The 26,833-nt window shown below is 38.7% G+C and overlaps 1 pseudogene; it reads left to right on the top strand.

Annotated features, from left to right (window-relative positions):
• LOC139737932 (uncharacterized) overlaps positions 1-26,833 on the top strand; it is a 55,497-nt pseudogene that overhangs the window by 8,995 nt on the left and 19,669 nt on the right.

Consider the following 26,833-nt stretch of genomic DNA (forward strand, 5'->3'; position numbering starts at 1 on the left):
TGGGTCAGATAAGGAGTCTGTGCCTTGCGATCACTGAAAAGGTCAAGTGTTTTTGTTTGTTTGTTTTTTTCTAAGTAGTTAAATCCCCCACCCACACATAGCGTGTATGGAGGTTGAAAGGACTCACTCAGAGATCGGGTGGCCGTGCAGTAGGATGGTCGGGCAGGCTGGCAGTCATTCTGTTTGTCCGTTGCAAAGTCTTGTGGCTCGAACTTCTCTCTCATTTTTGAGCCATTGACCTAGAATTTGGCATAAGTGACCACTGTCATAGGTAGATATTCAAGACACCTTTTTCATCTGTATGGAGTAATGCATTACCATGGTCATGGCGAATTTTCATAAAAATCGTGGGAATATTGTGGCTTGAGCTACTCTTTCATTTTTTGTGCAATTGACCTAAAATTTGGTATGTGTTACCTCTATCATACGTAGATGTGCAAGATGTCAAAATATGCACATGTAGATTAACCTCAAAAACATTGTGCATTCTACAGTTTAGATATATTCAACACATCTTGTATTCCTATTTTGATAATAGTGCTCACTGCATGATTTGTGCTTAAAATTATCATTAATCTTCTTAAAGGGATGATATAGTACTGGTTGAGGTGAGGATTCAGCTTTTAATGGTTTGCAAGATATTTAGAAAACCACTCTGAAATGTGAAAGAGCATACAATTCTAAGGGGAATTGAAAGTTTATTTGATGAAAATCAGTTTTGAAATGACTGGAATATCCAATAAACATGGTAAAACAAAGCAATCCTACTAAAAGTTGTGGCCCATTGCATTTTATTAGGATAGCTTTGTATGGATATTGGGTAAAATAGTTAAGGGCAAGTCTGCCTTCATATAAATGTGGATTGTTTTCATTTTTACAACCAGTTTTTTTTTTATCACAAAGAATTTTCGAACATGTTCAAAATATCTCCCAAAACTTACCATTCGCTGCGTTCACCACTCACAGTTAGATACTCCCGTTACGTATCTTTGGAAAGGTTAGCTTAACATTTCGGATACAAAAATACATGTACACCTTTTTATGCCTCCGCCAACGAAGTGGCCGGAGGCATTATGTTTTCAGGTCGTACGTCCGTCCGTACGTCCGTCCCGTTTGGTTTTGTTGATATCTCAAGAACCGTGTGGTGGTTTTACAACTGTACATCAAACTTGGTATGAGGGTATATCCTAGGGGGATAATACTTCGTTTGGATTTTAGGGGTCACGGGGTCAAAGGTCACAGATTATTTTGTGAAAAAAAAAGTTAAAATTTCATGTTTTTCTCCATATCTCGCAAATGGTTCAAGGTATCTTCATGGAACTTAGTATATATGCATGTACCGATGGGCAGTGATTATTAGCTCACCTGAGCCGAAGGCTCAAGTGAGCTATTGCGATCGCTCTTCGTCCGGCGTGCGTCGTGCGTAAACTTTTTACATTTTCATCTTCTTCTTGAGAACCCCATGACCGATTTTCACCAAACTTGGCCGGGTAGCATCCCTAGGGGGATAGGATCTCAGTTTGTTCAAATGGGCACCATAGCCCACCTAAAATTAAGTAATCTTTAAAAATCTTCTTCTCTAGAACCAGAAGTGATAGGGTTTAGTTGATACTATGAGTAAGTACATTGATGACTGTAGTTTCAGGTTTGTTCATGGGGGAATCAGGGGTGCCCCCCTTGGGACCCAGGGGAGGGGGGTGAGGAGGGGTCCTAATGGGGCGTAAATTGTACATTTTCATCTTCACTTTGAGATCACCCTGTCTGATTTTCACCAAACTTGGTAGGTAGCATCCCTAGGGGGATAGGATCTCAATTTGTTCAAATGGGCACCATGGCCCACCTGGGGGGCCCCAGGGGGCCCAAACCCCCTAAAATCAAGGAATCTTTAAAATCTTCTCTAGAACCAGAAGTGATAGGGCTTAGATAATACTATGAGTTAGTACATTGATGGCTGTAGTTTCAAGTTTGTTCATGGGGTTGGCGGAATCAGGGGTGCCCCCCCCCCCCCCCTTTGGACCCAGGAGAGGAGATGGGGAGAAGTCCTACAGTTGTAATGGAGCCTGAATTGTACATGTTTATCTTCTTGAAAACCTCATGATGAATTTTGACCAAACTTAGCAGGTAGCATCCCTAGGGGGATAGACTCTCAATTCCTTCAAATGGGCACCATGTCCCTCTTGGGGGCCCCTAGGGGGCCCCCTAGGGGGCTCACCCCCCCCCCCCCCCACATTCAGGAATATTTAAAATCTTCTACTCTAGAACCAGAAATGATAAAGCAAAGTTAATACCATGAGTTTGTACATTGATGACTTTAGTTCCAAGTTTGTTCATTGCAGATCCAGGGCTGCCTGCCCTCCCCCCCCCCCCCCCCACCCTGGAGTTGGGGGGGGGGGGATCCATATGCAGACCTAAGTTTCCAATGTTCTCAGGTAAGAGTGTGCAAGAATGCATGGAAGGTGAAATTGCGATACTCAGGTGAGCGCGTGACCCCCGGGTCTCTTGTCTGGGGAAGTTGAGGGTCATGGGTCAAAGGTCAGGGGGTCAAAGGTCAAGGTCAACTCCTCAAAATATCACTACAGTTAAACTTGCCTAAGTCGACGTCGCATATGTCGAATAATCGCACAAGTCGATGATTCGTTGATAGGTACTATAACGCAAGAAGTCACGCGAGATTTTGGTTTTGTAACGAGACCTGGTGAAAGGACGACGTAGCCCCTGCCGAGTGTAGCAATCTATGCCTTATATTTAGCGGAGTCTTTTCGCGAATCGAATCACGATTTCACGAATGGTTGATTTGCGACCGAGGTCACCAAAAACGCACGCCGGGCCACCAAAAAAGCCGGATGTTTGCCTTCAGTTTTGGAAATGAACAGCGGTAACAATCGGCTCCATAAGATGCTGAAATAATGTTAGATGTTTGCTCTTAATTTTGGAAATGAACAGCAGTAACAATCGGCTCCATAAGATGCTAGAATAAATGTTAGTTGTTTGCTCTTAATTTTGGAAATGAATAACGGTAATATTCGACTGCGTATAATACTATAATAAATGTCGGATGTTTGCTTATACTTTTGGAAATAAATAATGGTAAGATTCAGTTCCGTACGGTGCTGAAATTAATGTCAGATATTTGATTTTGCGTTAGGAAATGAATAAGGATGATATTCAGCTCTTTACGATGCTAAAACAAATGTCGGATGTTTACAAATGTCTGCAAATGCTCCCACTCTTTCATTTCAAACGTAAATTTTGACCACCTATATAGGCATCAATTCAATAATAATCTATAAGCCTATTTGCTAAATCTTAGAACTCAGAATAACGGTATAAGATAATTAAATTTTCTGTCCATTTATTTTAGACGTGGGTACCGTCCTGTACCACTTCAGTAATACTTAATATTTATTTTTCTATGTTTAGTAGGACCGATTTAGTTTTGCTTGGTTTTTTTTTTTACGGGCCACCAAAATATAAAAATCAATCACTTTGGTGGCCCAATCGGGCCACCAAAATATAAAATTAGTGTGGAGCCCTGGCCTGCATCAATGTGGATAAAGTGTCTTGCTGAACGGCAAATATCGGGCACACCGCTCCAGCTCTCATCTCCAGAGTAGACAACATACATGTACATTATACATGTACAACGTGTGGTGTAACTGTAAGTCGATTTTTTTTCGACTTACGCACAAGTCGAAAATCGCCTAAGTCGATGTGTTTTGCTCAGTCCCGAGAAGATCGACTTATGCGAGTTTAACTGTACTTTCCTTATATTTATGCAATGCCTGAAGGATTTTTTTTTAAAAACTTGATGTATGCATGTATTACCCAATATATATTCTGTGGGGAAGTTTCTTGCCAAAAGGTCAAAGGTCAAAAGGTCAAAGGTCAAGTGAAAGTGCTAAATTGCACTTTTTCCTCCATATCTCGAAAGTAACTCAAGGTATCATCATTAAACTTACATATTTATGCTTGTTCTACCTAACAGTGATTCTCTTTGGAACTGTGAGGTCAAAGGCCAGGTTTAGATAATACTATTTTACCATTTGATACTGAAATTATACTTTTTCTCAATACCTTGAAAATTACTCAATGCATAAACTTATAAAAGAGTCAAAAGTCAAGTAAAAATCATCAGTTCCCCAAATACCTGCACTCTGACGTTCTAATCATTCATCCAATTGAACCTAGTTCTAGGAAAGTGAACATTCAGCACATTTGTGGCAAACCTGTCATTTTAATATTTTGCCAATTGTGTGAAACTGTAATCACACATTGTCAAGACATTGTACTATAGACCTATTAGGAGAACCATGCTTTATGGCGGAGGCATACCAGTCGCCGTAGCGACATTTCTAGTTTTTTCATGTCTTAGCCATTAAAGAATATCAATTCGAATTGTAGCTTTTGTGATAACATTTAGGCATCAATAGCGAAGGCTATAGCTTCTAAATATTCCAATGCTGTTTCTTCATGGCCCTCTGAAAGAGACTTTATGAACTTGCGGCGCGTCACCTTGATTGCGTTCTGTTTGGCACTAGCAGATGTTAGTCTCTGCTTGCACGCAACAGTAATTCAGACAATTATTCACGGTGAAGTAACATTTTCTGGTTTTGAAATGGTGCGTGATTTTGCCCATTGTTTAGTTCATTTAAAAAAAAAAAAGAAGTTGTCGTTATATCCGCACAAATTTGTCTTTGTTTGTCTTTGTTTGTCTTTGTTTTTCTTTGTTCTTAGGCCCAAAAATGATCTCGCAATAACCAGAACTCCAAATCTCCATAGGCTAATACGCAAATTTATTTGGGACCGGACGATTTATCTCGTTATAAGCGGATTCTTGTATCTGATCTCGTTATAACGGGACTCCCCTGTAGTCAATATCAAATACATTGTATGATGCCCATCTTCATCTTTCTTCTGACAGGAGCCTGACCAAGAATGAACAGCTGGATAAAATTGTCAGAGGTGTTCGTGCTGTCATGGAGGCAGTGGAGGAAGATACTGGTCTAAGATGTAAGTTGGGAGTTGATGCTGCAGTCTAACTTTATGCCAATGAACTGAACCATTTCATTTGAAGTATCCAAATGAAACTTTGCATATTTTATGTATACGGTGGCTGAAGCTATGCCTGTTAACTCTTTGGTGCACACACTCAGGTCTTACGTCTTAGGTCAAGGTCAAATGCTTAAATTGCACAATTTCCCCTATAATCTGTAGTGCCTGAATATTTTATCGTCATTTTTCTGTGTATGTGTAATCAAATTAAGATTATCTAGGGAAAGTTTTAGGCCATGCAGTCAAAGGTCAGGAGAAAATGCTAAAATTTTTCTTTTTCCTCAATATCTTGGGAATGCTAAGGTATCTTCATGAAAAATAGCACATACTGTAAAACGAGGAATGTTCGCGTGCATTTTAATTTCGCGATTTTCGTGAGCGCCAACATTCGCAAAATTAAAATGCACGCAAAAGTTCTTGCCTACACAGTATGCATTGGATGCCAGTGGCAATTCGTGAAAATTTCATGCTGTGGGAATGGCTGTCGGCTCTAATTCGCGACATTTTCATGCCGGGAATATATCGTGTTTTAGAGTATATGTTTAGCCTGACATTGAGTCTCTCTCGCCATCCTTGTTGGGAATGATCATGTTGACATACATGATATGTGGATTGAGTGCATGAGCCAATATGAGTAAAACACATCAGTGAAGAGTGAGGAAAATTGACAATTTGTTTGAAACTTATTAAATTTTAAAGCTTTGGTGCTGCCATTGCTGGATGAGAAGACTACAACTGTGTGTATTGTCACTGCAGAACAATGATATGACGGTGCATCATACAACCAACAAAAAGTTGCCAAACATGGATTTTTAATTAAGGGTAGATTAGGAAAGAGCCGATATTAAGCTTTAAAGGTGCATAGTCCTGGTAGTGTAGAGGGCACTGTTGATGATACTGCCGATCACCGTTAGCATTTATACGAAGATAACCGAAGTTTAGCTGTCATCAAGAGTAAAGTGAGTAGGTGTTGCTTAGTAACGTTGCCTTTGTTGTCTTCTCTGCGCATCGCGCAGTCTGTAGTAATGCCAGGGTGGGTGCATATTTGCTTGTTATTATGACATCGCAAAAGAAGTTTGCTAAAGCTGTCATCCCCCTCAGCCGAATCATGAGCTGAACTGTGATCCGACCACTGACTGCAGTGAATCGGACTTCTTCGGACTCAGGGAAAGTGAGCCACAGCATAAGCGCTAATGAGGAGTCGATAGCATAGGTCTTTATAGGAAACTTGCGCTGTGCGCCCACGTACTTATTTGACTATTAAAAACACTGGGACCATGCACCTTTGAACTGATGTATAACTCAATTCAAATGGACTCTCCTATTTAAAACCTGTCTACAGTTGATATTGGAAAGAAAGCACACACTCTGGAAAAGTGTGTACGGAGAAAAGAGGCTCTAAAGTTTTTTGTTTTTTTTTCCAAGCCCTAATTCTTATCAAGCCATGCTAGCTGTGCATTGAATAATAATGGGATACAAAAAAACAAACAAACAAGCAAACAGGATGTTAACACCTTACCAGCAACAATGAAGGAATTATCAGATTAAGCTGATGTTAAAAACACTCCATTATCACATTCCATCTATTACTAATTCCAACTTTCAATGCAGTAGCATCATCCTTTCAAAAGCTATTAAGAGTTGGAAGTGAAGAATCTGAAAAGGATTTTTAAGAAAGAAAAGGGTCCTATATGAAAACATACCTCACTACACATTTCTACAACCAAGTTTTCTAGTAAAACTGCTAAAAACACAATTTCCCTTTCATTTTATGATCCCAAACTTTAAAGTAATGTAGAAGAAGAATTGCTCTTTCAGCAAATATGAAAATCCAAGATAGACTGGGTCGACCCATTTCACCTATTGTATACGCCATATAGATACTGTAATAGCGAATCTAAATTTTCGCGAATAAAGACTTCCGGACAATTTCGCAAGTGGTTAAATTCGCAATCATGCAGTACTGCACTGAATGGGGAAATGTATGAGTGTTCGTCACTTTCTTATCGAGATCAGAGTCATTATTTTTGCGTGTCTTTAATTTCGCAAATAGCACCTGACTCGCAAAATTCGTGAAAATAAAAATCTCGTGAAATATTCAGCGTATACAGTATTTGGAGTCCTCATGTAAAATCAGAATGTGAGACTTTTTGTTGGTGTTGTGATTCATGATCACATATAAAGAAAATGTGATGGGAATTCAGCATTTTATAATTCTTCTACAACATGAAAGAGCGGAGGAGGGGGAATTATCATCTGCAATATGTCATTAACAAGTCAAGGAAATATGTACTTTTCATTAAAAGTGAAAGTTATGAAATTTATCTTTATACATTTTTCATTATATCATCCTGTAGTGACATCAGGAACTGTTGTAGTCTTCTTTTACAGTGATAGTGGCACTGAAACTTAAAGCATTCATAACTTGAACAGATTGTTTAATTTTCCTCAAACTTAAGTGATGTGCTCTACTAACATTGCTGCATTCACTCAATGCCATATATTTTTTTTTGTATCTTTCCCCTTGAGGTCAATCAGGCAAATGCTATAAACACTTTGTTTTCCTCATGTAACTTCATCCTCAGGTTCACCTCCACGAGGACCTGTCCTGTTCTCGCAACCTGACCTGAAGACCAAGCAAGCGTCCTCAGAGAGTCAAACTGAAGCCAGAGCTAGGGGCAAGGGTAAAAGAATCAAGGATAAAAAGAAGGCCAGGAATGTACGAAAAGCACAACCAAAATCAGCTGTGATGATAAAGGTGCACCAAGATGAGAATGAATGCAGTGCTGATTCAGAGAATGAATTACTTGTTGTCGGCCACACCAACATCAGGTATGTCCGTTTTCATTATGAGGGTAATCTTAAGAATTGTTGCAAGTCTTTCAATTTGTGTCATTGATGATCAGACAAATGTGCAAGAAACTGGCTATTGATCAGTGGGATTTTGCATGTGTAAGTGTAGATTATTCTGCCATACTCTGATAAAAGGAAGTAACTTTGAGAAACTAAGTTTTGTGGTAAATCTAGAAAATATGTTTTCCATGATAGGATGGGGCCCAAATACCCCAAATGAAGAGGTTGTGGACCTGCAGCAAGCCCCCAATTTTAAGATTTTATCAATGGTTTGACTCGGGTGGAGTGCCAAAAACAGGAAGTATGCTGCTCAGATGAGGCCCACATGTCTTATTACTGTATAAGTGGTTTCTTTCGCGGTGGTTTTATTTTCGCGCTTTGAGAATGAACCGCGAATTTAACATCACGCAAAAATGATTTGAACTCGTGGCTTGTTACAACGCTATCATTACCGACCGCGAATTTAAACACACGCGAAAAAGTCGGCACCGATGGAAACCGCGAAAGTTTCTGTACGCGAAAGAAACCACTTTTACAGTAGCTCACCTGAGCTGGGGGCTCAAGTACACTGTTGCGGTTGCTCACTGTCCGTTTTTCGTGAACTTTTTACGTTTTCATCTTCTCGAAAACCCCATGACGGATTTTACCAAACTTAGCAGGTAGCATCCCAAAGGGAGATAGAATCTCAATTTGTTCAAATGGGCACCAAATGCCCCTTGGGGGCTGCAGGGGGGGGGGGGGGGGGGGGGAGGGCCACAAGCCTTCCAAAATTAAGGAATCTTTAAAAATCTTCTTCTCTAGAACTAGAAGTAATAGAGCTAAGTTAATACTATGAGTTAGTACATTGATGAGTGTAGTTTCAAGTTTGTTCATGGCCGATCCAAGGGTGCCCCCTTGGAACCGTGTGGGGGGGGGATCCAAATATGGTGCCTAAATTGTAAATTTTCATCTTCTTCAGAATCCCATGATGATTTTTTTACCAAACTTGGTAGGTAGCATCCCAAGGGGATAGGATCTCAATTTGTACAAAAGGGCACCATGCTACCAACCCCTTGGGGGGTTCAGGCCCTGCCCCCCCCCCCCCCCCCCCCCCCCAAATGAAGGAATTTTAAAATCTTCTTGTTCATGGCAGATCCAGGGGTTGGGATATGGGTGGGTGGGACCAACGTATTTTTGTTTTCTTCTTCTTGAAAACACATGGTTAAATTTGCCACCAAACCCAGTGCAGGAGATCTATTTTTTTTCACATAAAGAGAATTGAGCTCAATGAAATTTTTCTGATTGCAATATTTCATAGTATGGACAAATACTTTAGATAACTTGTTTGTAACATTTCTTAAACTCTTGGATGCAAGGAACATTTGTTCATTTTGAAGATGCCATTTTAATTCTTACAGCTGATTGGCTGAAAGTTAGAAAACATAGTTGCTTCCTTCCATCATTAGAGCTCTGTAGAAAATTTCTGCAGTTGTTTCCTTTTAACATGCCAATAATTCCAAACTGAGGGGGAATGCTAGTATGGGCTACAATCACTTATTCATATTAGATGGAATGATGGTTTCATTGCCCCATAACTTAGATAAGTTTGCATAAAAGATATTGAAAATCATGTTTTTGTTGGAGAAATTAACAGCTTCAATGCCATCATGCTTATAGTCAATCAGGATATCCATATTACGTTATTACAACATCAGTAATTTGCTGTGAATGATAATTGTTTTTCTCTATGATTTTGATATCAAAACAAGGACATTTTGTGAAGATTGACATGTATGATGTGCATGTTTCTGTGAGGGAGTTTGAAGCCTTGACATCATTAGCTCACTGTATTTGCAGTTATAGTTACAACTGATATTGGGTAAGTCCAAGCTATTTGATCACACAAGACTGAAAATTCAAAATGGGTCAGTCTACATAAACTTGGTATCATTTTAAAGCTAAGAAGTTAAAATACATGAATTTCAAAAAGAAAAAGTAAAAATCCTTCCGCATAACCAGCAACAAATTAATCAATCTGCATAAATTAAAATTTAGAGTAACGCGTGGGACATTCAAAAATTCTGCATTTTAAAATATATCTTTCAATTTTTACAAGTTTTTTTGAAAATAAGTATGGTGACCTTAAGTCTGACTAACAAGTTATCATGACTGATTTTCAGTTTCTCAACTGATCAAATATGCAAATGAGGGATGGGCCAAAATTAGCATGTCCCACGCATTACTTTTTTAGGTCATTACTTCTCATTTGCATAAAAGTTAATGATTTAATTGACTTGAAACTTTCAAAAGACCAAATTCACAATGGACCTAATCATATCCAAGAGATAAAAAGTTAGTCTGATAAATCTCATACTTGCAATTTTTAATTAGATTTAGTAACGCATGGGACATTTTAGTAATGCGTGGGACGATATGTGTACAAGTCAATGGAAGTGTACTAAATCTTAGTCTTCTATGGGAAATGTGTACATTATTGAGGGATTTTTTTTGTAATTTTCTGAATTCTGACTTGAAATTTGGTGAAAAGTTCCACTTTGGATAAATAATTCACAAAAGATCATTACATGCTATTTTCAAAGTCACATTTAAAGGCAAATGTCAAAAAATAAAGGATAACACAGGCATTTCATATTTTTTATTATATCCATTGTTCTGGTGGGTCTAGATCATTGAAATTTGCAAGAATTTATTAGAAATACATCTATTTAGATAATTAGTACCCCATATTAAAGTTTCTCTGAGCAAATGTGCAATTCACATCACAATATTCATAGTGACAAAAATGTCCCACGTGCTACTTTTCCCACGCATTACTATACCTATCTTTCTATAATTGACCTTGAGAGAAAACAGGTTCATGATTTTTTTCTGAAATGTTTTGTTTCAGGTACAGTTATTGTTGTAGAAAAAGATGTTTGTAATGATTTTATAGTATACCAAGTATTTTCACAACAATTGAGATAAAAGTAAAAGAATAAAAGGACAATCTTTGTGGTCCCACGCATTACTGGAGAATAAATTTGCGTAAATTAAATACTGAACGCATGATTCTCCTTATTTTTGTTGTTTTGAACGAAGATACCTACCAGCTATCAGAAGCAACCCAACATATGAAGTTTCAATCTTAAACAGTGCAATATAGGGCTAAATCTTCTTGTGATGTCCCATGCGTTACTGGTGCAAAATAGCTTGGACTTGCCCTATTACTGTTTTGTGAATTGCCATAACCTGCTTGTTTTATGTCTGATTTTGAATAAATTTCTGTGATTCTGTTTGTTTTATTTTATTCTTTGATAATAGACAGAGCAAATTTGAGCATGGAGTGGAATTGCATGTTTGGATTAAATAGTCATTTGTCAGTGAGATGACTTTTTTTTTGGGGGGGGGGGGGGGACATGTGCCTAGTGGTGCTCATTTGACAAGGTTTCAAGTGGTATTTTCTCCTCATTTCTCTTGTTCATCTGTCATTTTGCAGGTCATCATTTCCAAACTTGTCATTTGACAGAAAAAAAGGCAGACATGCTGATTTTCAGAATGACACAGACTTGGAAAGAGAAGCAGAGGAACTCCTGAATGCGCTAAATGTTGCACCCCTTACAAGTACAGTAGTCTCCAACACCAGTTGTTACAAAGACATGGATAAGATGGAACAAAATGAGTCAGTAAATCACTCAGGAACACTTCCTGTCTTGCTGCAAGGGAATGATCATGAAAATAAAATTTCAGCAAGAGAAGACATCAGCAGCACAGAAGTCCCACCAACAAAAATTTTGCCACCATGTGGAAAGGAGAATGTTTCTGGAGATCCAGGAGTGGATCCGTATGAGTTTATTCCAAGCCAGCACACCCCAAGGAAGATCAAAATTAGAGATATTGTCCGTAAGAGGAAAACCATGCGAGAAAAAAAATGCCTTGCAGTCTCGAACAAGAAATCATCTAGAAAAGTGACTGAAGTCAGTGAAGTGGTAGTGGAGGTTGCTACTTCAGAAAATGAGAGTAGATTACATGGTAATTGCTCTCTTGTTGATGCGGATCCTAGCAGTAATTGTGCACCAACTACCTCAAAGATTCACAACTCAGATAGCACAGAGACAAAGAGTGATGCTGCAGCTGAAGCTCTCCAAGATAGCCAGCCAGTCTCAAGTGGAGGCAAAATACAAGATTCACAACCAGTAATCTTAAACAGGAACCACGGCAAGAAAGTATTTGCAACTGCATACCGGAAGGGTAACAAGGGGCAATGCAAGAGTCCATGCATTGATCCACAAGAGCGTGTCTTGGATTGGCTGGTTAGCAAACACCCTGGCAGTGATGAGAGTGATGACGAGCATGGAAAGCTCAGTAAGGAACTCTGGGACAAGGTCAGTCAAGAAGGAGAAATGGAGGATCTGCATGATATCAGAGGACTGTTGCCCCCAAGCATCAATGTCTTGCAAAGAACAAACCATCAGGATTCATTGCATGCCAGTGTTAACTTGCCAATGGGAGAAACATCAAGAGCATCTACCACTCCAGATGATGCAAGTGAACATGTGCAAATTTTAGACAAGAAAGGGGAAATGACTTCAGTTGTAGGTACAGATACTGGACCATCTTTGACTTGCATCAGAGAATCTCCACTCTCCACAAATGACAACAATGCAACTCAAAATGAAGTGGGTCAATGCGAACCAGAAAGAGAGAAGGGAGTCAGTAATCCTAAGCCAGGACTGACTTTGACTGACTTTGAGCATGCTGATATGGATGAATTGATGGAACAAGGGAAAGTCCAGCCTTGCTATTCTAGGGAAGGACATGGCCGTGTCCATAAAGGATTCATGGAAACTGCACAAGAAACTTTTCAAGACCAGAAAAGAGAAATGCTGCACATCTCAAAACATGCAACTTCTGCTTGGAATGGGGGCCAAGACATGCAACAGATACCTGAACATGAGACAGCAAATCAGATGATGACAGAGAGCTGCTCAACAAATATTAGGAATGAGGAAGATGTTTGTGAAAAAGTTGCACTAATCAAAAGTGACTGGAAAGTAGCCTTGGAATTAGCTCAAGAGTTTGGAACTGAGCCGATGCATCTCAGGAGGCAGTTGCATCATAACAGTGAAAGAGAAATGTGTACACATGGAAGAGGCAAACTGCCAAAGAGAAGTCAACGTTCCACAGCTAATGAGAGGAAAAGCAGCAGACGAAACAAGAAAATCCCAGCTAATGTCCAACATCAAAGAACCCTTACTGAGCAGGAAGTTTGCAAAAACTCTTTTCAAACTCAAAACCCTGAGGATAGGACCAAACGAAGCCAGAAGAGGAAACAAAAAGCTCCAGAAAGCAGCAATGCATTCTTGACCAATCAACAAGACACAATGAAATCTCACCATGTAAATAGAGATGAAGGACTCAGTGGTGTACAGCAAGTTGATGTTTCTGAATTAGACCTCATGTCATCTGCTTCTGATTTGAAAGTTGAAGATGTCACTTCCCCAAATCAGATTGTGAGAGAGCAATTTCAAATTTGCAATTCTGCAGTCACAGGTTTTGAGGAACCAGTGGACGAAATCATCGTACTTCCCTCCATCCCTCTTTACACTGAAGATGTTACTGCTGTAGATATTGCTCCAAAACAAAGTATTGAGCAGGTATGTGGAGGTTCAGACACAACTGAATCAATTGAATTAACCAGTGATGAATGTGAGGAGATTGGTAAATCCCATGATTTGCCATTGCACCCAACCAAACAAGACAGCAGGGAGGACTCCAAAATTTTAGAGACAAATGAATGCCAATTTCCATTAAAACAGGAGGTTGCCACACGCCTGGATACTGAAATGGAAATCCTAAACTCCATTCTGCCATCGCATAACTCTCAGTCAGCTCAAATGGACAGTTCTACAATCATCAGCACATGCAATTCTGTAGTAGAAGTGGCATCTGATGATCATGTCTGTCAGGTTCAGTTATACCCAATTTCAGCAGATCCTGACAAAGAACATCTTAAAACTTCAAACCTGAATGCAGACTATTGTGTTCAGACAGATATTGCACGTGATCCAACCAAACCAAGTAGTTCACTTGAAACGAGAAGACAAGGATCATTTCCTCTGTCATCTTTAGATATGTGCTCACAACCCAGTGAATCTCTGCTGAATTCCTCAAGGAGATTAATATCACATCCTGAAAAGCTCATCAGGGAGAATGATTCCAGTGCAGGTGATCATGAACCAGTTCAAAATATCAGTGACGTTAATGACAAGAAAAGTGAGTCTCGTAACAATCTTGAAGAAAATAAGGCTGTGCGAGACAATGCATTTCACATAGAGGATAGTCAAAAAGGCACAAGGATGGAATACAGCAGTCAGAAAACCCATACTTCCTTAACAAACTCTAATAATGAGTTTGTGTGTTCAGAGACTCTTGAGAACCAGACAATGACTGCTTTGGAGAAAATATCAAGTGATAGTCCAAAGCAGGACGTGGACAGTGATGTTCCTAAAGGCTCTGTGGAAAAGGTATCCTCCTCCCTCTCAAGTGTCATTTGCATCAGTGAAAGTGAAGACCAGCCTGTTAGGAGATCGCTACGTAGCAGATCAAAACGTTCACAAGATATGAATGCTTTCCAATGCACAGGAAGAAAAAAGGAAAAGTCCAGAGGCAAGGCAGAGAGTGACAAACAAAGTATGTCCGTGTTTTCACTTGCCAGAACCAGGAAGAGTAGGAGACCTGATGAAGACATCACTGAGACTGGTATGCATGTGACAGAAATAAGCAGTGTCTCCATTGATCACCGAGAGACTAGTGGATCTCAATTCAGAGTTACAAGAAAGAGAAGAAACAGCTTGAAACAAAACATACTGAGTCCCATGGCGGTAAAGAGACAAAGTCTTCATACTGAAAAAACAGATCTTGCCTTCGCATTTGATAGCCCAGAGGTCAGAAACAAGAGGGAAGCTAACCCACTTCAGGAAAACTTTTCTGAAAATTTCATGTCAGAATATGTTTCACTGAGATCTCAAAGAAGTATCTGTACAGATGATGACCCGATAGATTCATTGATACCACCTACACCACCCTGCCAAGACTTGTCAAAATCTAGAAGTAATCTCACTACATCATTTGGAAAACAAAACACCGGGAGTCTTGGGGATACCTCAGGTAGTGGAGGAGATACAGGAATTACTAAATCCTTGCCAGAAAAGCTAACATCAACATCTCAAATAAGTAGTGCCAGCCACCAGCAGCAAGGGAGAGGTTTTCAAAGCAAGAATCATATCTTGGAGATTCAAACTGTTGATAAGGAGAGCAGCAAAATGCGTTTAAATGAGGACATCATTACAGTAGACATGTCCACCAAACAAATGCACAGAAGGATGACTTCTCCAGGTAACCACAGCGAGGATATGGGTACTTCTCCAGTTGGCACTGTTTGTCAGACAGCTGTTGGTGAGTATGTGTCAACAGCTAGGGAACTCTCACCAGGGGCAATAGCAATAAAGTCTTCTTGTGACAGTGATACAGTGAGTGAAAGGAGAGGAAGGCCGAGAAAGCTTTTGTTATCAACCGACACCAGCAGTGATGAAGATGGCAGTGACACAGATGTAATTCAGAGACGTAAACAAAAGAGAGCAAAGAAGATCCCTGCATTGGAAGAGGAAGAGGAACAAGAGGGGTTGGACAGTGATGATGACCTCATCCCATGTTCATTCCTTCAACAGTCAGTACCAGTGCCTGTATCACTTGAGGAAGATGGAGGAGAGACAATAAATATCAACACCACTGTGCCTGCTAGAGGTGTTAATGATTGTAAGTATGCGTTCTAGCTTTTTCATTGAAAGTTTGCTCTAGTGTAGTTTTCTCACAACATACAGTCAAAGTTGCGAAAGTGAAAACTGTAATATACAGTAGATAGGAAGAAATATTACAGTTTGTGGAAAATTCTGTCTTTGTCCTTCCAGAAAACTGCAAAAGCATGTTTGAATTGGTCATGGTTACATGTAAGCATGGTCTGTACTATACTTGGACTATACTGTACAGATTTTCATTGTATTTTCCAACAGAAATAACATCCATTAGTTTGTAGTTGGAAGATTGAGTCTATCACATGAAAAAACAACAACCAAAGATCAGTTTTGATAAGAATTAATCATGCCATAGTATTGGTGCCAACTATGCCCCATCAACATCACATCAGCTCTAGGCAAACCCTGTGAGAGACCTGAACCAATTATTAAATGGCTTAAATGAGCTTTTGCGATTGGGCACTATCCAGTATCTGTTGTGCATCTGATGTAAGCTTTTTTTTCTTTTTCTTTTTCTTTTTTAATTGCCATTTTCATCTTCTTCTTGAAAATCAGTGGCTGGATTTTGACCACAGTTTGTAAGAATGTTGTTTTCCTCAGGTGGGGCCCCTCAGAAGGGCTGGATTATGACCAAACATGGCAGGAATCAGTTAATAGAGGGGATCATTGTTTGCATAAGTAAAGGTGGTACTTTTTTCCCCCTTAGACAACTCTGTGAGCTCCGAGGACAGCTGTGGAAGCCAGTTTCTGAACCAGACTAGTGCTTCTTCCATTCTCTCCAGCCAGAGTGAAATCATGAACACACAGGTGAGATGAGTTAAGTGGAATGCTATATGAGACCATGCATCACAAAACTAAAAAGTGGCATGCCCTGATTTTACATGAGAACTCAAAATAGGTGAAGTGGATCAACCGAGTCAATCTTGCATTTTTCATATTTTCTGAAAGACCAATAATTCTTCTATGTTAGTGGAGGTGCTGTGGCATAGTGGATATGACTCGCGACTCCCAATTGGAGGAGCTGAGTTCCATTCCCACCCAGTGCTTACGTCCTAAGACGATGTTTTTACCCACCATGTCCCTCTTGACCCAGGTGTATGGGTACCTGGCAACGCTAGGGTAAGAGTAACGGCAGGGCTTTGTGGTAGAGCAGTGGCAACACTGGAGAGGCTACCCTGGATAGATAAGACATTATTGCTATTATTATTGTTGTTTTAAAGTTTTGGATCATGAAACAAATGAAAAATTGTGTTTTTAACAGTTTTTAGAATTCTTTTGTTGTTTTAAAGTTTTGGATCATGAAACAAATGAAAAATTGTGTTTTTAACAGTTTTTAGAATTCTTTTGTTGTTGTTAAATAGCGTGATTGGGCATGTATTGAAGACCTTTTTTATTGCATAAAAATCCTGTACACGCTCTTCACTTTCAACTTTAATAACGTTTGAAACGTTTCCGATATCCAGATAGGTGAGGAAAGTGTATTTGATCTGAGTTATACATCATTTTTAAGCTTAAAGTCTTCTCTTTCAGAATCTGCCCTTAATTAAAAATCCATGTCTGGTGAATTTTTGTTGGTTTTGTGGTGCATGGTCACATATGAGGTGAAGATGTGCTGGTGAAATTTTGGGCAAATCTCTCTAGGTTACTGAACCCCAAAAGCCCAGAAGTTTGTAAATTTCAAGATCTCCAGCTCCAGAAGTAGTAACACCATGTCATATATTATATTCAAGTACTCTACATGGGACCAAAGACTATCAAGTGTTTAGGACAGTGGCAGTGGGACCCTAAGTCAGCACGTAAGAGGGTAATACACGTATGTGTATGTTGGGATCGAGCGTAATAGTCAAAATTACTTTTTTTCATTCTTCATCATCAGATGTTGACCAAACTTGGCAGGAATCAGTACACTGTAAAATGATTCAAAATTCTTCAAATTGCATTTAGATGGCCTCAGTGGGGAAGGGAGAGCAGGGTCAGGGCTCTGAGGCTAACATTGGTGTTAAATTCTGGCACATCTGTGTGAATACAAAAGTAATGCATGCAGCCAAGCTGTATTGTGTGACATACCATGGTATTGTTAGAAGTAAATTTATCATTCACAACAATGACAGAGTAAGCTCAGTTGATCTTTTAAAAAAAAGAAAAAGAATGATATGAAATACAGTCAACCTCGCCTAAGACGAATCTATTGGGACCGACGAAAACACTTCGACTTATGCAAAATTCGACTGCCGCGAAAGTCGAATTTTTTTTTTCGACTTGTATTTCCTGATGAATTTTCATAATGCAGTGTCTTTTTATGTTTTTATTGGCTGTGAAATCACAGTAGACGGCAGTAATATGTTTTAATTAGTGTGTTTGTTTTGGTTTAAGTTTTATAAAAGAATCCTAAAGCTCAATTATTGGACTACGATAATCGAAATGCGTTGCACATAATGTCTACCAAAGATCGCCAAACGAATGCGGGAGTTCGGGGCGTCGTCATATGTTTGGGGATGTTGTTTTCACTTCGGCAAGAATTTCAAAACAATTGGAATTTTTTGTGAACCTTTTCTGCACAATGAGTCATGATTTGGTAGTGATTTGATTAAAAAAAATGTCTTTCATGTCTCGTCATAGCGCAAGACCTTCGCCAGACGTGCGCGATGTTCGGAAAATCTTCGTGAAACCCCGAACAAACCGCAAAGCTTCGGAGAATATCTCGCGCATGTTTTGCGATATTTCCCGATGAGTTTTCATAACACAGTGTCTTTTTATATTTTTATTGGCCGTTGAATTACATTAGACGGTAGCAATATGTAGTATTTAGTGTTTTTGTTTTGTTTGAGTTAAAAAAATTCTGAAGCTCAATTACTGGACTGCGATAATCGAAATGCGTTGCCTGTAATGTGCGTTTTTTACGTGGTCACGTCACGAGTGGCAAAATCTAATATTCGCATTTTAGTCTGCAAAAATCGCCAAACGAACGTGGGAGTTCGAAGGCGTCGTCAATTGTTTGGGATGCCGTTACTTCAGCAGGAATTTCAAAACTTTCTGTTTGTTTTTTTGTTTTTTTTTACGAACCTTTTCCGGACGAGTCATGATTTGGTCTCGAAAATGTCCTTAAAATCTCGTCATATTATGTGCGAGACCTTCGAAAAATCTTCATGAAACCCCGAATAGACCCCGAAACTTTGGAAAATGTCTGGTGTATGTTTCGCGAAATCCGCGAAGTTCTTCTGATCATTTTACGACATAACTGCAATACCATTTCATGTACCTTTTGAAACATTCTCACAAACGTTTGGCGCATGTTTGATGTAGGCCCTATAACCTTTTTAATGCTCTACGTTTTCTGCAAGACAAAATCATAGCATACTAGTAGTATATCCACCCATCAAGTAACTACTATAATTGTGACCGTGCACCTCAAAACGAACATAAAGTCGCACACACTGATTTTGCGGGAGGACTGAAAATAAGTGACATGGGTCAACCTAGCCGAACTTGACTTTTTCATATTTTCTGAAAAAGCGGGTCTTCTTTTACATTATGCTAAAATTTGGTATCATAAAACGGACAGGAAAGTGTTTTTTTTTAGCAGTTTATCTCGAACATTTTTGGTAGAATAGTGTGATTAGGTGTGTCTTTAGAATCCCTTTTTCATTTCTGAAAAACCTTGTCCACACTCTTCACTTTCAACTGTAATAACTTTTGAAAGGATAGTGCTACTGCTTAGAAAGTTGGCATTAATTATGGACAGAATGTGTTAATGAGGCATGCTTAATTTCAGTTAAATCTAATAATCCCTTCATTGTTCTTACTCTGGTGGTTTACTTCCTGTTTTTTGTCCCATTCATCGCACAGCAAGCACGGTTTAGTAAAGATTAAGCGCTTGAATAGACACTGTACTTCAGAGCCTCTTTTCTCAGTTCACACTTTTCCTGAGTTTGTACTTTCTTTCCAATATTTAGATAGGTTAGGAGAGTCCATTTGATTTGAGTTATACATCATTTTAAAGCTTAAAGTCTGCTCTTTCAGAATATGGTCTTAACTAAAAATTCATGTCTGGCGACTTTTTGTTTGTTTTGAGGTGCAGGGTCACAATTATACACTGTATATGAAAACAAAATTTTTGATATAAAAAAAATCCCAAAATACACTTTAAATTACTCCAAAATGCACGCAGAAATTATATTTGAAACTTGAGATAATGTGTGGGGGAACCTAGAAAAAAAGATGCTTGTTAATTGTGGGGTAGCCTAGGTCATCAGAAAAAAAAATAACGGTCTACACACAAATACGCAATGGAGAAATGAAAGGGAAAGAAAGGAGAAGTACAGGAAAGAGAAAATCTGCATCTCAAGACAGCTATCAATCTCCTTGGAAACATTATTCTCCAACAATTATTGAAAATTTTGCGTGGTTGCATTTCCGACGCGTGTTTTTCGTTAAAGTAACTGGCTGTATTTTGGCAAAAGTACACGCGACATTTACACATACATCATGAGAACTTGGCACAAACTGCGCATAAATGCATGTTTTTGTTTTGTTTTTTTGCTTCATTATCCGAACACATTTGGATAAAAACTTCCGAATGTTGGATTTTGCCATTCGTGTCCTTCGCAAATCGTTCGCGTGCTCCGCAAAATCTCACTGAGCTGCGAATGTTTGCGAGCATAGCGAATACTAGGGAATTTGCAAGCAAATTCGTAAACAAATGCAGTCAAACTTGCGGACTGTTTTTATTGTCGGAAACAGTTTTTGTTGTTGCAAAGAAATTTTGAACACGCTACGCTCGCAAACATTTGCCACTCAGTGAGAATGGTGGCTTGTACCGGATTGTGAGGATTTTTTCTTCTTCCCTTTTTCCCACAAACCCTGCTGTGCCGCCCGCACATAGCTCGCCTCTAACCAGGTACATGTGATTTATGTTCTTCTCAGCTGGACATCAAGGATACAAGGGATATTAGAATTAACTTGTATTCGACCCTTGGGAGTATTTTATCCTTCATTTGTTTATCGAAGAATGAAAGAATGCTCTCGTCCGTGTTTGAATGACGTACGAGGGAAAAAAACTTCGACTTGTGGGAAATAACATGTATTTACACAAATCTGGACTCGAAATTATCTTTGACATAGGCGAAATTTGACTTGTAAAATTTCGACTTGTGAAAGATTATTTTAAAGAAATAAGTAAAGAGAAAATCAGGACTTTTCTAGAGCTTCGACTTGGCCGAGTTTCGACTTGAGTGTGGTCGATTTAGGCGAGGTCGACTTAGGCGAGGTTAACTGTATGAATAAAAAAAGGAAAGATGCATGAAAAAAAAATGAATAAAGTCAGAAATGCTCTGAGTTGATACATGAATGAGGAACCAAATTTGGGGCCAGTTGTGACATTTTGATTTTCTTGTTGAAAACTCATGGTCAGATTTTCTACAATCTTGGCAGATATTATTGCCAGCGTGATACAATTTTCAATTGGACACCATGCCCCGTGGAGGCTCCCAAAAGCCCCCCCCCCCCCCTCCAATTTTTAGGAAATAGTCTGCAAGAACACAGAAGGTGAACTTGTGATACTCTGGTATGAAAACTTAATACCCACTGGGTCTCTTGTTATATTTTGTTTCCATGGCAGCAAAAGGAAAAGGCATATGAAAAGATACAGCAGCTGGAGAAGCAAATGGTTGAGCTGCAAGCTGCCTTAGCAACTGAAAGCCATGATCATTCTCACAAAGCTGAGGAAGAGGAGGAAGAAGGAGGTACCTTTGATTCTGGCAGCAAAACTGATCATTTTGGCAGTCACAAAGCTCGTAACCATGGTACTGCGAATATTGCAGAGATGAACAAACAAGCAGATGATCAGAGTCAAATCAAAGCAAATTACACTGAGAGACCATGTGTGATGGAGGTTGAGGAAGGGGATAGAGCGGCAGCAGAAGGTGAGTTGCCAGAGCCCCAATCACCATCCCCACCTCCTGCTCTCTCGCCTCACTCTGTGAAGAAGCTGTCATCAAGCATCAAGCTATCTGAGAGCATGCACACCGTCACAACGCTTGTTGAACAGTATCGAAAGAGGAACACTAAAAAACCTAAAATTACAAAGAGAACATGGCAGAATGATGTCTCAGATGATGAAAATATGTCAGATGAAAATTTGGGGAACTGTCATATTTCTCCATCACTCACCTCTTCATGCAACAGCCTTTGTGCACAGCCAACTAATATGCCTTCACCAAGGAGCTTTTCCAGAGAGGGGAAAAGAAAGAAATGGAGGATACTTGGGGATAACACCAATGACAATTTCAATCAAGAAAACTGTAGTTTCGAGGAAACACATATTCCTCAGAAAATGACTTCAAAATTCAAGAAGCCTCTAGTTGATGCAAGCGAAACCAATGAACTAGGTAGCAGAGGAAGAGGTAGACACATTTATCCTGATGAGGAAGATAGTGTTCAAACTTCTGTGATACAAACACCAACAAGGCAAGCCTCTAAGATGCCACAGACAGAGCTAATACCATCGTCACCTCCTGTTCAAGTGGGTACTGTCATGAGAACACCGCAGAGCACCAATACAACGCATGGGTCTATTCAACCACTGTCGGGGGCAGGAAAAGACGGGAGGCAGGGAGCCACTTCAAGTGAATCCATTTTATCAGGAATGGGAAGGGAAACCAGACAGATGTCTTTAATTGCTTCTGGACTTAACAGGATAGAACTGGTGAGTGGTCATTTCAGTTAAGAGAGCCATTTGATGATCATTATACTGTACTGTCAGTATATGTATTTTATAATTCATTTTTTGATGTCTTAGTCAAGATGTTGGGCAGATATGTTGCACAAAAATAATTACTACTTCTTTGACATGAATTTGAGAACACGAATGGTTTGCAAAGGATGCAAATGTCAAAAAGAAAAAGAAAAATGGCAGTCCTACATTTACATTTTAGTCTACAAAATATCAACAAATGGCATGGGAGTGCAGAAGCATTGCCAACTGTTTGTGGGCATCATTTTTATTTCAGCAGGAGTTTTACACAATGTTTACATGTCCTAAGAACATTTCCAGAAACTGGGGGGTTACTTTCTCCTGATTTGTTTTCAATAATGTATTAAAAGCTTCACCATATGTGCAAATCGTACTCGAGATGTGCACAATGTTCGCAAATTCTTGTGAGACCCCTAACAGATGGCAACACTATGGAGAATGTTTCGCATAATTATGTCCTGCAAAAGCAGCGAAGTTCATCTGTTTTTTGTTGGGGTTTTTTCCTCAACCTATCCGTGAACGTTTGGTGTGTGTTATGGAGGCAAATGTGCACCATGTGACGTCTGACTAGATTGCATGACTGAGGTGTCTGACGTCATACTGACTTCATTTGAATTAGAATTAATTTTTCTACAAATTGCCATCTGTAATACACATCTCCACATCAAGAGAATGAAATTTCCATAGTGACGCAAGATCAAGAATACAAATAATTTGCCCTAAATAAATTTAGGGCAGATATATATTTGAGTATATGAATATAAGAACGACCCAAGTCCATGGAAGACCATTTCGAGTAAACTTAAAAAAACTTCATATCTTTTTTATTTTTCTAATAATATTCTATTTAACTGTGATGGGAAGGCAACATTGTATATACTAATTAGAACATATATCATTATGACAATTAACATTTACATTAATTGTGGAGAGGCCATTTTGTGTGATGGACTTGGGTCGTTCTTTGATTCATATACATGATATTCTGCTATAGAGATGAGAGAAGGACGAGAGAGGGCGCTATAATATGAATGTAAGAATGACCCAAATCCGTCATTCTTACATTGGTATAAGATTTAACTCATTCATTTCAGGCACTTCCGGGGGTAATTAGGATTTATCATTTATACACAAGATGAGTCCATGCATAAGCTACAATTTCCCATGTCAAACTGAATTTGGCCAAAAATTGGACTTGGGTTGTTCTTATATTCAGGTCCTCATTTTTTTATACACTGAAAATGCATGGATATATGCATTGCCTGAAACCTTATTTTGTGTAGTTACCTTTACTATTATTGATTTTGTTCATTTCCTGTCCTGTAGCGACAGGTAGAAAAGCTGACTAGACTCATCGATGGTTGCCGATTTGCCAGTGCCTTCAATGCCAATACCACCCATGTCATCGTCAAAACAGGTTAGAGAGACCCATCAGAAATTTATCTCAGCTTCCAGATAGACATAAACATGCATTGTGCACAACTCCTAGTGGTGTATTTCAGATGGACTTCCATCTTGTATTCATTATCATTATTGCTTACTGGAAAAGAATACAAGCTTTCAATGTATATCTTTGTATCAGGATCAATTTCACACACTGTTACAAGTCCGACCTCGTAACAGACAGTGTCTTGGTATATTAGAAACAATTGCATGATACAATTCGGACACCTTTTTTCCCTTTTTTTTTCTTTTTTTTAAAGCATTTTTTTTTTTTTTTGAAAATGTTGAAATCTTAATGTGCTTTTTAGATATCAGAATGAAAGAAAAATTATTATTCACACATGATGTGTAATAACAGCAATATTACAAACTTGTGTACTTATTACTAAGTCAGACATGGAGCAAATTCATTTCTGTATGAATTTAGCACTTATCAAAAACCATTTTATACTTACAGAAGGCAGTTTGAGAATTGAAATTAATAAGATAGGTTTTTATCAAAATGAATAATCCTTATTTCTGATGCACTTCTGCTTTCCACTTTGCATGGATATGGCACTTTTAAACTTTATATTTAGGTATTATGACTGAACGAGTCATCTTCTGACCGCTACTGCAAGGATGCCCATATTCTTAATTTCAATCGTGACTGAAAATGTCAGATCACCTGACTTATTGTCATCCTGCTGAAAAATGGCAGGGCAATAAACTGATTTTCTTTAGGTCATGAAATATGGAGATCTATTTCCAAATATTAATCTCAAAGACTGTGCTGTGATTTTTACAAAGTTTGTTACAGTGAAACCCTCTTGTAGCAAGGTCAGTGGGACAACCAATATTAGCTCGTTGTGAATGGTTCCTCACCAAAAACAACGCTAGTAAATAATTCAATTCAATTCAATTCAATTCAATTCAATTCAATTCAGTTTATTTCCACAGTTCAGGTAAAAACATATAAATACACAATCAATCAGTTCTAACACATACATACAAACCAAAAATTATTTTGGATAAATACATAATCACAGTTAAAAGTTAAAAAGTGTGTGTTCCAGATTGACATAACAATTAAAATAAATGGTGGAGGAGATCAGCAGTAGGCCATTGGCCTTTCGAGGCTGATCCCCTGAGCAAATATACAATATTAAAACTGTATGTCGTTATACACTGTTACATAAATCATGAGTCGCATAAAAAAGAACTGGATTTGCAATAAATAGGGGCAAGAAGAAGAAGAAGAAGAAAAAAAAAAAAGCACATCCAAAAGGAAGGAACCACGACATACCAAAAACAACCATAAAAAGGGTGGGACAAAAATGGGCAAGAATTATCATTGAATGCAATTTAAGAAATATATATATGGTTTGAGCATATAATATTCTATAAGAATCGACAAAGACAAAAAAAAAAAAAAATACATATCATCATAATACCGAGTATCATTGAATATGGTGTGCAGCTGTATAATCGTGATTCTTCAGTGTGTACATTTATGCCAAGCAATATCGTGAGCCGCGCCCCGCCACTGAGGGCGCACCACTTCCAACATGATCAGAGCTCTCCATTACGATACATGTACTGAGTACAGTGTAAAAGAATAATTGTAATACATTGTACAATGAATGTAGAAGGCTCCGATCATAATCACCACAGGCACGCGCGCGATTCCCAACCGTACCACCCTACATCCTCCCCCCGAGGCGGCCGCCCGGCGACCCCCACCCCGGCGCGCGCACCCCGCCAGCGCGCCGGGGTGAAGGTCACCGAGCAGGCGCCCGAACAGAGAACACAGAACAACACATGCCGAGAATCAGCCAGTGCACTGTATAGACACAGTACAGTTCTATGAACAATACCGGTATGCATTAATCAACTGTAACTTAAACTGTCTTCTGAATGATGAAATGGTGGGGCATGATTTCAAACTGGGGGTAATTGAGTTCCATATTTTTGGGCCTGTATACCTTATTGACTTTCTTGACAGGCTAAGACGGTAAAATGGTACATACAATTTATCAGAGTTTCTAGTTCTATACAAATTAACTTTGTTATTACAAATAAAATACTCTTTAAAAACATCAGGCAGTAAATCCCTAGAAAATTTGTACATGAAGCATGCTGCCTGCAATGTATACAAATCTAAGACCTTTAAAACCTTCAATTTCTCAAACAAAAGGTTTGTTGGAGCTAAAAAGTGAGAGTTTGAGACACAACGGACTGCACGTTTCTGCAAAACAAGCAATCTGTCCAAAAGATATTTAGAGCAGTTTCCCCATACAACAGTACAATATGAAAGATGTGGCAAAACCAAGGTATTATAAATATTTAACATAATTCGAAGAGGAAGCAAGCTCTTCAATCTGTTTAAAATACCCACTGCTTTTGCTATTTTACCTGAAATATTTTGCACTTGATCTTTCCATGTGAGATGTTCGTCAATAATGACACCAAGAAACTTTATTTTTTTAACATTACTTATTTTTTGGTCATTAATGGATAAATCAAACAAAGCTGTATCTAGCTGTAATTGCTGAGGTCTAAATATCATAAAATTTGTTTTTTCAAAATTAATAGTGAGTTTGTTGGATAAAAACCAGGAATACACCTTTTCAAGTTCTGCATTGAATACAACATTCATATCATGGATATCCTTGCCTGACAGAAAGATGTTTGTGTCATCAGCAAATATAATGGGCTTTAAAACATCACTTACAAAAGCCAGGTCATTTACATAAAGCAAAAAGAGTAATGGACCTAACACTGATCCTTGTGGGACACCAACATTGATATGTTGAAATTGTGAAGTATGATTATCAATAAACACATATTGTTTTCTGTTTAACAAATAACTTTCAAACCAGTTTAACACATTGCCTCTAATTCCATAATGATACATTTTACTTATCAGAATTTTGTGATCAATAGTATCAAAGGCTTTTGATAA

Source organism: Diadema antillarum, unplaced genomic scaffold (assembly GCF_040938485.1).
Source record: "Diadema antillarum isolate AM-2024a unplaced genomic scaffold, OU_Dant_1.0 seq00000716_RagTag, whole genome shotgun sequence".
Lineage (NCBI taxonomy): Eukaryota > Metazoa > Echinodermata > Echinoidea > Diadematoida > Diadematidae > Diadema > Diadema antillarum.